This window comes from Carassius auratus, unplaced genomic scaffold (assembly GCF_003368295.1).
Source record: "Carassius auratus strain Wakin unplaced genomic scaffold, ASM336829v1 scaf_tig00004584, whole genome shotgun sequence".
NCBI lineage: Eukaryota > Metazoa > Chordata > Actinopteri > Cypriniformes > Cyprinidae > Carassius > Carassius auratus.
In genome coordinates, this window is record NW_020523609.1 from 245,825 (window position 1) to 252,036 (window position 6,212).

Genomic DNA, 6,212 nt, shown 5'->3' on the forward strand with positions numbered 1-6,212 from the left:
AACATATGCAGATTTGAGCTACAATTACAAATTAATGGCTAATACTATACATATAATATTTAATATACTAATTATCCCAGTGTACCATGTGGTAAACTGCACTTTTGCTTTTTTATGTAGCTGCAAAACTGTATATTTTCCAGTCTGTGTTTAAGTTTTGTTTACACAGGTTATACAGGTTTTGATGCCCAATTTTGTTTTGTTGCCTATATCTGATTCTTTCAACTGTGACCCGTATTAATCTGTTTACAATTGTAATACTTCATCCATATTTCCTGCATTGTTGTCATTTACCACCTGGAGTGTTGCTTGGTTTTAGCCAAAAAAAAAAAATCACACACCTAATTTATACTCAAAACTAGCTGTGATGAGAGGAGCGCAGGTGTTATACACTCTCATTTACTTCACCGGCCTTGCTTTGTTACCACGGCTCTCAGTCCCGCCCCTCTCATCACACTAGCCCAATAGCATTTCAAGGGGTCCCCTCTGTAAAAATTGCATTCCAGTGTGTAAAATATACATTTTTGGTGGGTCAGTGCGTTCATCTTGCGTCTCTGTCTCATTGTGTGCGTCTGTTAACTAGCAGCAGCTGTGGTAATGAGCACCAGCTGCAACTCATTTGCACTGCCTTTAAGTTTGGCTGGCATCCTGTTCGTGTTGTTGGTTCGTTGATTGTCGTCTGTCTCTCTTGTCTAGTTGTGTTCCTGTTCCTCCAGTTGGTAATCTTTGGACCTTATTCCTCGCCCGCCTGGGATTCCTGCGCTGGGTTTGAGTTACTGCAGCTTGAGTGGTCTGGACATGATTCATCTGGGTTATGTCATCGTCTTCCTATGTTTCTCATTTCTTGCTTTCCGAGTTGCAAATAAACCATTTTTCCTTCGCACTTGGATCTCGAGACTCGGTCATTGTGACAGAACGAACCAACCAGAATGAATCCAGCAAGCTCAGCAGAATTACGAGATTTTTAAACCAGTAGTAACTCTCGCATGGAATGCCAAGAGGACCAGATGATGGCTACAGGTCGTGCTGTCCAAGCCCTGGTCGCTCAGGTTTCAAAACTTACCACTCAGTTTCAGTGCTTCAAGTTAGAGACCGTTTCTTCTCAGCAACCACCTGTGCCAATCCACCAGCTGTCGTGGATCAAAGCACCTGTTCTCCTGAGCCTCGTCTACCACCACCAGCCTTTTATTCCAGGGAGCCCCAGTTGTGTCGCTCATTTTTGGCTAAATGCTCCCTCTATATTTCTCTTCAACCGTCATCATTTACCACCGATGAGTCTAAGATAGTGTTCATTATAACTCTGCTCACAGGACGAGCGGCTCCTTTCAAGCATTTTCGGAGGAGCTGAAGAAGGTATTTGATCATGCTGTTTAAGGCAGAGAGGCAGCTAGACTTCTCACGGAGCTGCAACAAGGGGATCACACCATGATCAAAATTCTATCAAATTTCACACTTTAGCCGCAGAGTGTGGCTGAAATTCTGATGCACAGTTGGACCTGTTTCTACATGGACTTTTGGACACCATCAAGGATGAGATTTATTCCTTGGATTTACCCACGGGGGTGGATAAACTCACTGAGCTGGCAATTCATGTGGATGCCAGAGTAAGGAGGCGTGTCCAATAGAAGACACTATGGAGAATCCCTGACATCACTCATCATAGCAACTTAGCAACATCATAGCAACATAGTCATCAGTCACTGAGGAGAGTGAGTTCTCTTTCCCTGATCCCGAACCCATGCAGATGGGCAGGTCTCGCCTTTCACAGCAGGAGAAGCAGAGACGCAGAGAGAAAGGTTTATGCTTGTACTGTGGAGCCGCCGGTCACATTGTTCTGCAATGTCCAGTAAAAGCCATTGCCCACGAGTAGGTAAAAGGTTACTGACGGGTGGAGCAACTCTTAATAAGGGGCATGGTAAGGTGCATCCTTGCTCGTATTTTTCTCACCGTTTGTCCCCCTCCGAGCGTAATTATGACATTGGTAACAGAGAGCTGTTGGCAGTCAAGCTCGCTTTGGAAGAGTGGCATCATTGGTTGGAAGGTTCGAGGGTTCCTTTTATTGTTTGGACTGATCACAAGAATCTTGAATACATCAAGTCCGCTAAAAGATTAAACTCTAGGCAGGCTCGATGGGCTCTTCTTTTCGGTCATTTTGATTTTTCTATTTCTTATCGTCCAGGTTCTAAGAACATCAAACAAGACGCGTTATCCAGTATTTTTGATGTTTCGGATCGCCCATCTTTTTCCAAACCCATTGTACCGCAGAAAGTCTTTATTTCTGCAGTCATGTGGGACATTGAGTTGAAGTTTCACACAGCCTCGCAAGGGGTAACGCCCCCGCCCGGATGCCCACCGGGTCAGTTGTTTGTACCAGAGGCTTTAAGTTCCAAAACTATCCGATGAGGTCATTATTCCAAGGTAGCTTGACATCCTGGGGTTAATCATACCAAGTTTCTCATTAAACAGTGGTTTTGGTGGCCAGCCATGGCTCATTACATTCGTCTTTTTGTTTTGGCTTTTTCAAAGCTTCAAAGCTTTTTTCAAAGCTTCAAAGCTTTTTGCAAAGTCTTCCAATCGACCCCCTGCTGACTCCTTCAGCCGTTGTTAGTTCCTTCGAGACCCTGGTCCCACATTTCGCTAGATTTAATTTCGGGTCTCCCTCCCTCACAAGGAAACATGGTGGTTTTGACAGTGGTGGACCGGTTTTCGAAGGCAACTCATTTAATTTCTTTGCCCAAATTACCTTCTGCCAGAGAAACAGTGGTTGCTGTCATAGATAACGTTTATCGCTTAGATGGCCTCCCGATGGACGTGGTCTCCGACAGGGGTCCTCAGTTTGTTTCCAAATTTTGGATAGAATTTTGTAAATTACTGGGGGCGACTGTTAGTCTTTCTTCTGGATTTCATCCTCAGGGTAATGGTCAGATGGAGAGGAGCAATCAAGATCTAGAACTAGTGTTGCAATGTTTGGTTTCTCAGAACCCCTCCTCTTGGAGCCAGCAGCTCTCATGGGTTGAGTACGCACATAACTTGATACCAGTTTCAGCTAAGGGCCTATCACCTTTTCAGTGTAGTTTAGGGTACCAGCCACCACTTTTTCCAGAATTGGAATCAGATGTTGCAGTGCACTCTGCCCACGAAATTTATCCAGTGGTGTCGATGCACCTGGACCAGGGCCAGATTGACCCTTCTCCGGGTGGGGGCGCTCACCAAGGTTCAGGCCGATCGCCACCGGTCGAAACCTCCCGTCTACCTTGTAGGTCAAAAAGTGTGGCTTTCATCAAATAATATTCCTCTCCGATCCATCAGTTATAAGCTTGCACCCAAAGTTATTGGCCCATTTACTTTTTTACCTTTTAAGATTATTAGTCCAGTGGTAGTCCGCCTTAAACTCCCTCCGGCGTATAGGAGAATTCATCCGGTGTTTCATGTATCTAAATTTAAGCCCGTTTTTCATTCACCCATTAATCCGCCGGTCCCGGTCCCGGTTCACCACCACCCGCCCACCCCCGCCACGTCTCATAGACGGGGAACCAGCTTATTTGGTTGAACGTATTCTGGAATCGAGGCAGAGGGGATGAGGATTTCAATACTTGATGGACTGGGAAGGTTATGGTCAGGAGGAGAGGAGTTGGGTTCCTGCTAGAGACATATTGGACCACTCCCTTATCGATGATTTCAATCGGCGAGTAGGTTCTCCTGAGAATGCCAGGAGAGGTTCCTAGGGGAGGGGGTACTGTCACGGTTCATGGGTCAGTGCGTTCATCTTGCGTCTATGTCTCATTGTGTGCGTCTGTTAACTAGCAGCAGCTGCGGTAATGAGCACCGGCTACAACTCATTTGCACTGCCTTTAAGTTTGGCTGGCACCCTGTTCGTGTTGTTGGTTCGTTGTTTCTCGTCTGTCTCTCTTGTCTAGTTGTGTTCCTGTTCCTCCAGTTGGTAATCTTTGGACCTTATTCCTCGCCCGCCTGGGATTCTTGTGCTGGGTTTGAGTTACTGCAGCTTGAGTGGTCTGGACATGATTCATCTGGGTTATGTCATCGTCTTCCTATGTTTCTCATTTCTTGCTTTCCGAGTTGCAAATAAACCATTTTTCCTTCGCACTTGGATCTCGAGACTCGATCATTGTGACAGGTATACCAGACTTTCTTCTTATTTTTGGTGCTTCTTCTAGGCACTATCTGTGAGCTTCTTTATCTTTCCTCAATTTACTTTTTAATTATTTTTCAGTAACTTTCAGTTCTCTAGGATCTTTATTTCTAAATTTATAATTTAGATGTATTGTTTGGATGTACTTGGATGTATGTAATATTATTTTAGGTACTACCAGTTGCACACAAAAGTTAATATAGTCATTGATTACTTCAGTTCTTTCAACTATTATTCCATCATGGAAAATTTCCCAGTTTTGTACAATCAAAACAAGATCTTAAATTTTCTCTACTTTCATCTAACCATACTCTGATTACTTTATTTTCCAATTTTCCTCGTTTTAACTTGTTTTGTATACTGGATACATTACATTGTGATCAGTATTCAGTACTGGTGGTCTACATTTAGATTCACAGAGAACTTTTCTTGTTCCTAGCTTAACATATTGAACAAATCCTGGCTGCACTTGTTCCAAATTACACCGATTAAAATCTCCAAGCACTATAAAGGGGGCTTCAGGGTAGCAGAGTTGCAGTTCATGTACCTTGTCTGCTATCAGACTGGCCACTCGAAAGGCATCAAACGTTGTTTATATACACACATGTACCCCCTGCTCTACTTTTTCCAGAGTCTTTGTCCCTGTCTTTAAATACTAAGGTGAAGCCGGCAAGTATAAAATTTTCATAGTTTAAAGAATTTCTAATTGCTCAAGATGATGGAGGGTAGCAGCAGCCGGTTAAATCTCGGATGAAGATGAGTCCTTATGCCACCCCTTCTCCCACGTTTCTTGCTTTTTGGTCTAACCACCTCCTGTAATATATAGGTCTTAATACTTTGACCACAACAATATTTAATGAGGTTAACTTATAACGTTACCCTCCTTGTAGTCAGTCTGTACAAGATCAACAAGCTTGTTTGCTTTGCGGTCTCTTCAAATACAAGATAAGCATTCAATCTACGTCAGAGGATCCGTTTACACTGGCAGAAAAAATCTGATTCTTTGCCCACATCTGACACAGGTCAGAATTGGATGCATGCGTGTAAAAACAAAAATCCACTCAAGATCTGATTTTTTCCGCATCTGATTTGAGCCATTTCCAAATGTGGTTTTAAATCAGATACATAACCGATATCTGGACATCCGACCTATGTCTAAACACACATAACTGAATGCGAGGGCAACATTTTTGCCCATAAAGACAGCATTTTATTGCAGTGTGCTGTATGCGCTCACATTTTATTGAAATGGGAACTAAAAAAAGCACATTCAGGAGCTGGCTTTCAATCTCTGCCCGTGAATTGTATAAATACAACAGCTTGACTACTAAAAAAAAAGTATAATTCTAATATACGGCCATTTAAAACATGAGGATATACCATGTGCGATGACTCGCAATCATTTTGGGCAGGAATTATGTAAACACAGATATCGGATACCAGTCATGTAAACAGAATGCAAACAGACGGGCCAAAAAATCGGATATGGTCAAAAGATTGGATCTGTGCATTAAGACATGCAGAGTAAATGCAGCCAGAGTGTCCCCGAATTCTACAGCATTGCTTTCAGGGCAACCAGAGGGATTTTTGACGCTCTCGACGGCGGCATTGTGAACGCACAAATAATGATGCAAAGATAAAACCCTATGAAGCACTGAAGCGATTTCATCCAAGTGGTTCACAAAAGGGTTCATTTCTCGAGGTTTCATTTGCTCACAATACCACATCTGGTGGTCAAAGAGTGTACAACATGCAGCTACATTACAGATGACCTGATGTGATCTATGATACACTGTTTTTCTAAGGTTTAGAATAAACAGTGAAGATTATTTTTCCTTTCTTTTTTTCTTTTTTTTACATAGACTAATCTATTTATATGAATATAATGCGTATTTATAATGATTAACATAATACAATATATATATATCAACAATTTTTTTTTTTTTATTATTATTAAAATGGAAGTCGTGTTTGGAACCGGCGTTCGGGCGTCATCAATGACGTCATTTCTCTAAAGGGATACAAGCACTTTACGCGCTTCAACTGAAAGCAATGTTGCCAA